A 12,877-nucleotide genomic window follows, 5' to 3' on the forward strand; every position below is an offset into this window, starting at 1 on the left:
TCGCTCTCTATCCAAGAGCAGCATTTTTTAACGAGAAAAGGAACCCACGTTAGGTAGGGTGTCTGCTGTGATGTCCTGTGCCTCGATTGGGTAAGTGCCTATCTAGTTTTGGGCTGACTGGTTGGTAGAATTCTGAGACAATATTCTTTTTAGGAAAGCAGCTGCGTTATCTAGCTAGGGACAGTGGGTCTTTTTGGTTGTTTATTTTATGGGCCTATCTGACCTTGCCTTACCCGCCTTTGAGGGGCCACTGGGACGGCCCTGAACAGCTTTGAACAGCCTTCATTCTCTACTCTATGGGGCACCTGTTTTCTTGTGAGATAAGCTGTGGGGCCCCTGAGTTAGAAACTCCTTCTACATGTTAGTTTCTTCTTCTGGGATCTAACATGCCTGTCCGTCCAACTGTGTCCATATGTCTCTTGGGAAGTAGCTGCCTCCCCCTGGGCCTCCATCCCACCCTTTCTCCGGGTTCCAGCGCTCTCTTTCTCTCTGTGGGTCTCTACCTGGTTCTGAGCACCTGTCTCCACGTCTGAGGGCTCCTCCCTGTTCTGCGGCTTCTGTCTCCCCCTCACTGCTCCCTTCAGCCTGCCTCCCTCTGGTCTCCTCTATTTCTGTGTTTCTCCCCCTTCTGGTCTCTCTCAGAGTCTGTCCTCTGTCTGCGTGTCTCTCTCACTCAATGATCCTGCCGCTTCCCCCTCCCCATTCCCCCTCCCTCATCCCTCTCCTTCCCCCCTCCCTCATCCCTCTCCTTCCCTCTCCCTGTCTCCTTGTCTCTGGGATTCTCCATGTTTCTGTCTCTGGGTATTTCTGATTAGAAACTCCCTCAGTCCCTCCCCGCCCCGCCCTCTCCTCCACCCGCGTCCGGGGAGAGGGGAGCGGGCGGCGGAGGGAGCCTGGGCCGCAGCGGCCCTGCCACTCGCCCCTCGGCCTCTCTCAGCTGCGGGCGCCTGCGCAGACGCGGGAGGCGCAGCAGGCGCGGGGGCAGCCGGCGAGGGGCGGGGCCTCGGGGAGGGAGGGGGAGGCGGCCGCGAGCCCCCGCGCGGAGAGCCCCGCCCAGGCCCGGGAGACGGGGAGAGGGAGTCGGCGCCGCGGGGTCTCACTCTGAGCCCTCAGGCTGCTTTTCCCTCAGCTCCCAGTCAGAGGGCGGCCCCCTCTCTGGCTTCCTCAGCACCCCCTCCTCCTCTCTTTCTGACTTTCAGTCTGCATTCCTTCTGTCTGTCTGTCATGCCTTCTCTGGGCTTCTGTGCGTCTCTCGCTGTCTCTCACCATCTCTCCATCTGCTCCTTTACCTCGGTTTTCTTCTCACCCCCTCGGGTGTCTATCAATCACAACCTCCAACTCCATGACTCCCACCGGGGTAATAACACTTTTGTCACATTGCAAGGGAAATGATCAACATGCATCACACTCAGAGGATGCAAGGGAGCTGACCCAACCAAAGAACGCTGGCAGGGAACCACCAGGAAGGCCACGCTGGGCAAAACGCCTGAAAACTGCCTTGTCACCGTGTTTATCTTTATTTCATTGTGATCAGTGCCTGACACTGGAATAACGGCTCCATGACAGCAGGGGTTTTTAACCTGTTTTGTTCACTTCCGGATCTCCAGGGCTTAGGGTCCAGCACACAGGGTGCTCAGTAAATGTTAAGTGACTGCCTTGCTTGTGGTCCCTTGCTGTGTCACCGTCATGCATCCTCCTCTGGCTGCCTCTGGGGTACGCCGTGAGACTGGCTCTCTCTGCTCTTTTGCCCTTGTTGGTTTTTCTTTCTCCAAATCTCCCTTCCATGTCTCTCCCTGAGCAGCTCTGCCCTCACCAAGGGCTTACCGGGTGCCAAGCTACCCTCTGTGCACTGGTTCTCATTTCCACCTCTTGACCCTATCGGGGAGGTGTGGAAGATACAGTAATGCCCCCCAAGAGGTCCACGTCCTCACCCCAGATCCTGTGCCTGTGTTCCCTTACGCAGCAAAGGGGCTTTGCAGATGTGAGTAAACCAAGAATCTTGAGAGTTTCCTGGTGGGCCCAGTGTAATCAGAAGGGTCCTTGAAGGACGGAAGCAGGAGGGTCAGCGTTGGAGAGAGAAGATGGGAGGATAGAAGCAGGGGACAGAGAGGAGAGAAGGTGCTACGTGGCTGGCTTTGGAGATGGAGGAAGAGGCCATGAGCCAAGGAGTGCAGGCAGTTTCCAGAAGCCAGGAAAGGCAAGGAGAGGATTCTCCTCTAGAGCTCCCAAAGGAACGCAGTCCTGCTGACACCTTGATCTTAGCCCGTGCCACTCATTTCGGCCTTCTGACCTCCAGAGCTCTCAGCTAATAAATTTGTGTTGCTTTCAGCCATTAAGTTTATGGTAGTTTATAATAGCAGCAATGGGAAACTGATAAAGTGGGTATCCAAGCTTTCCAGATGCGGAATATTGAGGACCAAAGAGGAGCAGACACTCGCCTGAGCTGGCATGACGAATAAATGAGAAAGCTGGGATTTGAACCTGAGTCTGACCCTAATAATTAGTGCCTTTACCTGCCACGCTGGCACTTCCCAGAGTGTGCCAGGTGGAGTCCCGGGCCTGGGAGATGGTGATGAGTGCACCAAGGAAAAGCAGTCTGAAAAGTCAGACGGGCTGAGGGGTCCACCCCCTGTCTCTTGGAGAGGCATTGACAATGCACATTAACATTCTCAAGGCTCTGAGAAGTCCTGCAGGAAAGAAACCTTTGTTTGACCCAGGCTCTCTCTTGTTCATTTGTCCTTAAGAACCCTTTCCCCAGAACTTACTCTCCTCTGCCTCTCACCGCCTCTATCTACTTTTCTCTTTGACTCTCACTCTCTGCCATCTCTGTGTGTGTCTCTGAATCTCTCCCAGAAAGGCAGCATAAAGAAATGGTTAAAATAGTAGGTTCTGGAACTAGGCTGCCTAGGTTTGAAGCCTGACTCTCCCTCTAGCCTGCTGTGTGGCCTAGGGGAAGGCCTTGGCCTCTCTGTGCTTTATTCTCCCCATCTATGTATTGAGGATAACAATACCTACCTCAAAGAGTGTGGATTATATGAGTTGCTCTATGTAAAACACTTCACACCATCCCCTCCATGATTCCTGGGGCTGGAATGTGGTCTCAAGCCCAGGGCTGGGTCTGATACAGCGAGAGCCAGAGCCTGAGGTCAGAAAAGTCCACAGTGGCACCTCTCCAGGGTTGGGAAAGTGCACATTGTACCTTTTCAAGAGATCAAAAATGTTGCTTTCCTCCTCTTGGGTCAGAGGTGTTTGGGGGTGAGGCTTTGACCTTTAGACTCAGATAAAGACTGGCAGCTTTGACTTTTAGACCCAGGTAAAGTACCGCTCACCCCTCTGCACATGGTGTAACTCAGCTGCCCCCACGCCCTAGGCCACCTTGGAGATGACAAGGTGGCTCCCCATTTTAGAGAGAGGAAGAGAGGCTGATAGCAAGCCAGAGACAGGCAAACATGGACACAGACACTCATGTATTTGGTAAATGTGGATGACCCCTGTCAGGGGCAAGGCAGGTGCAGTTCACGTGATGATGGAGATAGGCCTGAGTTTAGTAGACATCAGTCAAATTGGACCCAGTCTCTGCACTCTGGGACTCTGAGTCTAGAGACATAGAGACCATAGAGTCAGAGAAAAGCACCTGCACAGTGACAGTCAAAAACAGAGAGACGTCAGGGAGAGAACTGTCCAGCTCGGTCAGAGAGATGCCAAAGAGTCAACCGTCTGTGTCTTGATGTTCCCAGATCTCAGCCTCTGTGCCCTTCCTTGCCTGTCCCACCCCTGCCTCGAGGTCTCACCAATTTTGTCTTTTCCATCCCCTCTTGCCACCTCGCTCATCATCTCTGTCTTTGTGGCTGTCACAGGAAAGGAGAGGGGAAGGAGATAGACCTTGAGCATCTGCAGGTCACACAAAGACGGAGATAGGATATGAGCACTCACACAAACACGGCAAGCACACACAGACTCACGCACAAGAACATCCACCACCACCCAAATACACACACACCTTCCCACTTAAAACCATACAAGCTTATGTAAGCATACACACAGCTACAAGTGAGATGAAAAGTACACTGGATGGGATTGATGGCAGATTAGACATTGCAGAAGAAAAGATTAGTAGTTTGAAGTCACAGCAATGGAAACTATTCAAAATGAAACACAGAGAACAGAGAATTGAAAAAACAAAAACAAAAACAGCATCAGCAAGCTGTGGGAAAGCATCATGTGGCCTAAAACAAGTGTAATTGAAATCCCAAAAAGAAAGAAAGAGAGGTGGGGACAGACAGAAAAAAAATATTTGAAGAAATAACGGCTGAAAGGGTTCCCAAATTTGATTAAAATTGACATTTAATTTCAAGGAACCAAAAGCATAAGAAACATGAATAAAAACTATACTAAGACACATCATCATCAAATTGCTCCAAACCAGTGTTAAGAAGAAATTTTTAAAAGCAGGCAGCAATAACAGGCAAAGATAATAGCAGATTTCTTATCAGAACCAGTACAAGTGAGAAAACAGTGGTGCTGTCTTTACTTCAATACTTTAAAGTATTGAAATAACAAATCTATCCACCTCAAATTCTATATATAGCAAAAGTATCTTTTAAAAACCCTTTTAGGCAAAAATAAAGACATTTACAGATATTTATAAGTTTAAGGAATTTGTCACCAGTGGAACTGCAGTACAAGAAATGTTCAAGGAAGTCCTTCAGGCAGAAGGAAAATTATATCAGATAGAAAGATGGATCTACATAAAGTAATGGAGTGCACCAGACAGGGTAACTACATGGATAAATAGATCAGATTTCTCCCCTGTTATTTAAACCTTTTAAAAAGATATTTGACTGTTTAAACAAAAATAATGACAATGTAGTTTGGGGTTTACAGCATACATAAAAGTAAAATGTATGGCAATAATATCCCAAAGGTCAAGTATATACTATAGTAAGGTTCTGAAACTGTACATGAAGTGGTATAACATCACTTGAAGGTGGACTGTGATAAGTTAAAAATGGGTACTGTGAACCTAAAACAGCCACAACAAAACAAAACACAACAATAGTTATAGCTAGTAAGACAGGAGACAAAATGGTATCATAAAAATATTTAATTAATCCAAAAGAAGGCATAAACAGAGGGGAAAGAGAATGAAGAGCAGATAGAGCAAGTAAGTTGCTAGACTTAAGCCTAATGACATCAATGTGGTAGATTGAATGATGCACCCCAACAAAAGACATGTTCTTAATCTTAATGCATGTTCCTGTGGGTGTGAAATTATTTGTAAATAGGACCTTGTGAAGATGTTGTATTTAGTAAAGTTGTGGCCAACTGAATCAGGGTGGTTCTTAACTCATATTACCAGGAGGCTTATAAAGAGAAAGACACAGGGAGAAGTGAGAAGCCAAAAGTCAGCAGAGAAGAGCAGGCTCAAGGAGAAAGAGATCAGCATGTGATGGGAGGCGGAGATGTGAGCCAAGGAACCCTGAGGATTGTGGCAAGCCAGCACCAGAACACTATAGACTTTGGGGAGAAAGCATGGCCCTGCTGGTGCCTTGATTTTGGACGTTCAGCCTTCCAAACTGTGAGCCAATAAATTCCTATCATCAAGCCACCCCATTGTGTGGTCAGCAAGAGAAAAGCGATCCATCACATACAAAGGAAGCTTAATAAGACTATGTGTGGATCTCTCAACAGAAACCATGGAGGCAAGAAGGAAGTGGTGTGACATATTTAAGATACTGAAAGAGAAAAACCGCCAACCAAGAATCCTATATCCAGCAAAGCTGTCCTTCAAATATGAGGGAGAGCTCAAAATATTTTCTGACAAACAGACAATGAGAGACTTTGTGAACGAGACACCCGCCCTACAGGAAATACTAAAGGGAGCACTACAGGGTGATAGAAGACAGGAGTGCGTGGTTTGGAACACAATTTTGGGAGATGGTAGCACAACAATGTAAGTACACTGAACAAAGGTAACTATGAATACAGCTGAGAGAGGAAGGTGGGGAGCATGTGAGACACCACAAGAAAGGAGGAAAGATAAAGACAGGGGCTGTGTAACTTGGTGAAATCTAGAGTGTTCAACAATTGTGATAAAATGTACAAATATGTTGTTTTACGAGGGAGAACAAGCAAATGTCAACCTTGCAAGGTGTTAAAAATGGGGAGGCATTGGGGGAGGGATGCAATCAACATAAACTAGAGACTGTAACTAATAGAATCATTGTATTATGCTTCCTTTAATGTAACAAAGGTGATATACCAAGGTGAACGCAGATAAGAGGGGGGGATAGGGGAGGCATGTCAGACACTTGACATTGGTGATATTGTCTGATTCTTTTTTTTTTTTTTTTTTTTTAAATTTTTATTAGAGAAGTTATGGGCTTACAGAACAATCATACTTAGAATACAGGATTCTACCTTGTATTGGTATGGCACATTTGTTAAAATTGATGAAAGCACATGTTTATAATTGGACAGTTAACTAAAGCCCATGGTTTAACTTAGGGTTCACTGTGTAGTACAGTTCCATGGATTTTTTGTAAAATTTTTTTTTCATTTTTATTGAGATTGTTCAGACACCATACAATTATCCAAAGATCCAAAGTGTACAATCACTTGACCCTGGGTACCCTCATACAGCTGTGCATCCATCACACTTAATTTTTGTTCAATTTTTAGAAACTTTTCATTACTCCAGACAAGAAATAAAGTGAAAAATGAAAACAGAAAAAAAGAAAAGGAAACGCTAATCCTCCCCTATCCCTAACCACCCCCTCAATTGTTGACTCATAGTATTGATATAGTACATTTGTTACTGTTTATGCAAAATTGTTGAAATACTACTAACTGTAGTATATAGTTTGTAATAGGTATATAGTTCTTCCTTATATGCCCCTCTAATATTAACTTCTAATTGTATTGTCATACATTTGTTCTGGTTCATGGAAGCGATTTCTAGTATTTGTACAGTTGATCATGGACATTGCCAACCATAGGATTCAGTTTTATACATTCCCATCTTTTGACCTCCAACTTTCCTTCTGGTGACATATATGACTCTGAGCTTCCCCTTTCCACCTAATTCACACACCATTCAGCGCTGTTAGTTATTCTCACATCTTGCTACCAACACCCCTGTTCATTTCCAAACATTTAAGTTCATCCTAATTGAACATTCTGCTCATACTAAGCAACCACTGCCCATTCTTAAGACTCGTCCTATATCTTGGTACCTTATATTTCATGTCTATGAGTTTACATATTATAATTAATTCCTATCAGTGAGACCCTGCAATAATTGTCCTTATGTGTCTGGCTTATTTCATTCAGTATATTGCCCTCAAGGCTTTGTCATCAACCCATTTTTTTTAAATATGGTTTTGTTCACTCACCATACATTCCATCCCAAGTAAATAATGGTTCTCCGCATGGTCATACATTTATGTGTTCACTACCTTCACCACTATCTATATAAGGGCATCTACATTTCTTCCACAAGGCAGGAGGGAGAGTCAAAGAAGACAGAGAGGCAAAAGAAAGAGGAAAAAAAAATGACAGCTAGGAAGCAGCAAAAGGAAAAATAACCTTAAATCAAAGTAGAATAAAGAAGCAGACAATACCACCAATGTCAAGTGTCTGACATGCCTCCCCTATCCCCCCCTCTTATCTGCATTCACCTTGGTATATCACCTTTGTTACATTAAAGGAAGCATAATACAATGATTCTATTAGTTACAGTCTCTAGTTTATGCTGATTGCATCCCTCCCCCAATGCCTCCCCATTTTTAACACCTTGCACGGTTGACATTTGCTTGTTCTCCCTCGTAAAAGAACATATTTGTACATTTTATCACAATTGTTGAACACTCTAGATTTCACCAAGTTACACAGTCGCAGTCTTTATCTTTCCTCCTTTCTTGTGGTGTCTCACATGCTCCCCACCTTCCTCTCTCAACCGTATTCATAGTTACCTTTGTTCAGTGTACTTACATTGTTGTGCTACCATCTCCCCAAATTGTGTTCCAAACCACGCACTCCTGTCTACTATCACCCTGTAGTGCTCCCTTTAGTATTTCCTGTAGGACAGGTGTCTTGTTCACAAAGTCTCTCATTGTCTGTTTGTCAGAAAATATTTTGAGCTCTCCCTCATATTTGAAGGACAGCTTTGCTGGATATAGGATTCTTGGTTGGCGGTTTTTCTCTTTCAGTATCTTAAATATATCACACCACTTCCTTCTTGCCTCCATGGTTTCTGCTGAGAGATCCGCACATAGTCTTATTAAGCTTCCTTTGTGTGTAATGGATCACTTTTCTCTTGCTGCTTTCAGGATTCTCTCTTTGTCACTGACATTTGATAATCTGATTATTAAGTGTCTTGGCGTAGGCCTATTCATATCTCTTCTGTTTGGAGTACGCTGCGCTTCTTGGATCTGTAATTTTATGTCTTTCATAAGAGATGGGAAATTTTCATTAATTATTTCCTCTATTATTGCTTCTGCCCCCTTTCCCTTCTCTTCTCCTTCTGGGACACCAATGATATGTACATTTTTGTACTTTGTTTGATCCTTGAGTTCCCAGAGACGTTGCTCATATTTTTTCATTCTTTTCTCCATCTGCTCCTTTGCATGCAGGCTTTCAGGTGTTCTGTTCTCCAGTTCCTGAGTGTTTTCTTCTGCCTCTTGAGATCTGCTGTTGTATGTTTCCATTGTGTCCTTCATCTCTTGTGTTGTGCCTTTCATTTCCGTAGATTCTACTAGTAGGTTTTTTGAACTTTTGATTTCTGCCGTATATATGCCCAGTGTTTCCTTTACAGCCTCTATCTCTTTTGCAATATCTTCTCTAAACTTTTTGATTTGATTTAGCATTAGTTGTTTAAATTCCTGTATCTCAGTTGAAGTGTACGTTTGTTCCTTTGACTGGGACATAACTTTGTTTTTCTTAGTGTAGGTTGTAATTTTCTGTTGTCTAGGCATGGTTTCCTTGGTTATCCAACTCAGGTTTTCTCAGACCAGAGCAGGCTCAGGTCCCAGAGGGAAGAAATATTCAGTATCTGGTTTCCCTGCGGGTGTGTCTTAGAAAATTGCTCCACCCTGTGATGCCTCAGGTCACTGTGCTTTTCTGCCCAGCAGGTGATTCCTGTTAGCCTATAATTCTTGACTGGTGTGAGGGGGTGTGGCCGTGTTCCCCCAGGCTCTGGGGTCTGGTTCTGAATGGAAAGGGCCCCACCCCTTTCCTCCTAGAGAAGACAGACCCCTCAGGTGGGGGTCATTAGCATTTCAATGGTCTCCCTCTCTGCTTGTGCTGTCTCCACCCTTCCCCGAGTCACAGCCCTGGAAACTGAAAATGACTGGGGCTTTCTCCACTGAGCTGAAAAAGAAACAGATAGTCCCCTTCAGACCCAGTCCAAGGCGACCCTCCGGCTCTCCCAGGTCAGTCGTCACCCAAAGCCTCTGTCTGTTTTTGGGGATGTGTACCTGTAGTGAGCAGTTCACACTCGCTACTTAAAACCCCAGTTGGAGCTCAGCTGAGCTCTATTCGCTTGCTGGGAGAGAGCTTCTCTCTGGCACCACCAGGCTTTGCAGCTCGGGCTAAGGGGGAGGGGGTCTCACGACTTGAATCCACAGGTTTTACTTACAGATTTTATGCTGTGTTCTCGGGCATTCCTCCCAATTCAGGTTGGTGTATGATGAGTGGATGGTCTCGTTTGTCCCCTCGCAGTTATTCTGGATTATTTACTAGTTGTTTCTGGTTTTTTGTAGTTGTTCCAGGAGGACTACTTAGCTTCCACTCCTCTCTATGCTGCCATCTTGCCCCCTGTCTGGTATTGGCTGATTCTTTACTCTACTTTGATTTAAGGTTATTTTTCCTTTTGCTGCTTCCTAGCTGTCATTTTTTTTTTCCTCTTTCTTTTGCCTCTCTATCTTCTTTGACTCTCCCTCCTGCCTTGTGGAAGAAATGTAGATGCTCTTATATAGATAGTGGTGAAGGTGGTGAACACATAAATATATGACCATACAGAGAACCATCGATTATTTGCTTAGGATGGAATGTATGGTGAGTGAAAAAAATCATATTAAAAAAAAATGGGTTGATGACAAAACCTTGAGGGCAATATACTGAGTGAAATAAGCCAGACACATAAGGACAATTATTGCAGGGTCTCACTGATAGGAACTAATTATAATATGTAAACTGATAGACATGAAATATAAGGTACCAAGATATAGGATGAGGCTTAAGAATGAGGAGCGGTTGCTTAGGATGAGCAGAATGTTCAACTAGGATGAACTTAAATGTTTGGAAATGAACAGAGGTGTCGGTAGCAAGATGTGAGAATAACTAACAGTGCCAAGTGATGTGTGAATGAGGTGGAAAGGGGAAGCTCAGAGTCATATATGTCACCAGAAGGAAAGTTGGAGGTCAAAAGATGGGAATGTATAAAACTGAATCCTATGGTGGGCAATGTCCATGATCAGCTGTACAAATACTAGAAATCACTTCCATGAACCAGAACAAATGTATGACAATACAATTAGAAGTTAATAATAGAGGGACATATAGGGAAGAAATATATACCTATTACAAACTATATACTACAGTTAGTAGTATTTCAACATTTTTTCATAAACAGTAACAAATGTACTATATCAGCAATACGAATTGACAATTGAGGGGGGTTGGTTAGGGATAGGGGAGGATTCGAGTTTCCTTTTCTCTTTTTCTTTTTTCATCTTTCACTTTATTTCTTGTCTGGAGTAATGAAAAGTTTCTAAAAATTGAACACAAATTAAGTGTGGTGATGGATGCACAGCTGTATGAGGGTACCCAGGGGCAAGTGATGGTACACTTTGGATCTTTGGATAATTCTATGGTATCTGAACAATCCCAATAAAAATTAAAAAGGAAAAAAAAAGGAATTTTGCTATATCTTCAAAAATATGAAATACTTAGGGATGAATCTGACAAAATATGTGAAAGGCTCAAACACTGAAAATGAGAAAACATTGGTGAGAGCAATTAAGGAAGACTAATAGTTTTCTCTTGCTGCTGTCACAAATTTCCGCAAACGTAGTGACCTAAAGCAACAAAAATTTATTATCTTATAGTTCTGTGGGTCTGAAGCATGAAATGGATCTTATTAGGATAAAACCAAGGCATCAAGCAGAGTTGGCATTCCTTCTTGGAGGCTCTAGGAGAGAATCCGTTTCCTGACCTTTTCCAGCTTTTAGAGGTTGCCTGCATTCCTTGACTCCTGGGCCCCTTTCTCCAAGTTCAAAGCCAGCAACATTTATCCCTCTGACCATTCTTGCATAGTCACATCTCCTTTAGACCCTTCTCTTTTGCCTCCCTCCTCCACTTTTTTTTTTAATTTAATAAAAATTTTTTTGAAATAAATTCAATCTTACAGGAACAGTTGCAAAAACAGTACAAACCCCATCATACCCCGACCCCCCTCCCCCAATACCCCATCCACCGCCTTTAACATCCTGTCACACCACAGTTTCTTTCCCTCTCTCTCTCCCTCCCTCCCTCCCTATCCATCATCCATCACCTATTGCTCTGTCCTCTGAACATATGAGAGCAAGCTGCACATATCTTTGAACAAACAATGCAATTCACATATACCTTTCCCATGGACAAGAACATTCTTTTATGCAATCTCATTAAGCGCAGCTAAGAAGTTCAAGAAATTCAACATTGATGTAAAGCTTACATTATGTATTTCCTTTTTTTTTTCTTGTGTCCTATCTGTGTCCCTTTGAGCCTCCTCTCCATCCTCAGATCCCATCCAGGATCATCCTTGGCATTTAATTGTCATCTATTTAGACTTTTTTTTTTTTTTTCAATTGTGGAAACATACATACAGCCTAAATCTTCCCATTCCACCCCTCCCTAGCATTCCATTAGTGGGATTAACCACATTTAGAATGTTGCAATGCTATCACCTTCCCACCATCCATTTCTAGAAGTTTCCCTTCACCCCAAACAGAAACCCTACACTCATTTCTTAACTCCCCATTGCTCCTTCCCCCACTTCTTGGAACCCCTACTCTACTTTTCATCTCTATGTTCATATTTTCTGATAATTTCTTTGAGTTTACTGTGGGGCTTAAATTTAACATCTTAAATCTGTAACAATCTTGTTTTTCTTTGATACCAACTTAACTTCAATATGACACATAAACTATTTTCCTATACTCCATCATTCCCCCACCTTTATGTAGTTCTTGTCAAAAATTACATATTTTACATTGAGTTGAAAACCACTGATTTATCATTACAGTTTATGTTTTTTAGATCCTGTAGGAAGTAAATAGTGGAGTTATAAATAAAAAATACAGTAGTATTGGTATTTATATTTACCATGTGATCTTTACTGGAAGTCTTTGTTTCTTCATGTAGTTTCAGTCAATTGTTTAGTGTCCCTTCCTTTAAGACTGCTCAACTCCCTTTAGCATTTCTTATAGGACTGATTACTGGTGATGAAGTCCCTCAGCTTTTGATTATCCAGGAATGTTTTCATCTCCCCCTCACTTTTATCCTCCATGTGTTTGTGAATTCTCCAAGTCTCTGATGGTTATTGACTTCTATTTGTATTCCACTGTGGTCAGAGAATGTGCTTTGAACAAATTCATTTTTTTTAATTGAGGCTTGTTTTTATGTCTCAGCATACGGTCCATTCTGGAGAAAGATCCGTGATCACTCGAGAAGAATGTGTGTCCCAGTTACCTGGGATGTAATATTCTATACATGTCTGTTAAAATTCTCTATCTCTCTCTCTCCTTTCTTTGTTTCTCTGTTGGTAGGGCTCCCTTTAGTATCTGAAGTAGGGCAGGTCTTTTATTAGCAAAATCTCTCAGCATTTGTTTGTCTG

The 12,877-nt window shown here is 43.3% G+C and overlaps 1 pseudogene; it reads right to left on the reverse strand.

Annotated features, from left to right (window-relative positions):
- LOC119521166 overlaps positions 1–3,194 on the reverse strand; it is a 31,246-nt pseudogene extending 28,052 nt beyond the window's left edge.
- Between the last annotated feature and the right edge of the window lie 9,683 nt (positions 3,195–12,877).

Source organism: Choloepus didactylus, chromosome 27 (genome assembly GCF_015220235.1).
Source record: "Choloepus didactylus isolate mChoDid1 chromosome 27, mChoDid1.pri, whole genome shotgun sequence".
Taxonomy (NCBI): Eukaryota; Metazoa; Chordata; class Mammalia; order Pilosa; family Megalonychidae; genus Choloepus; species Choloepus didactylus.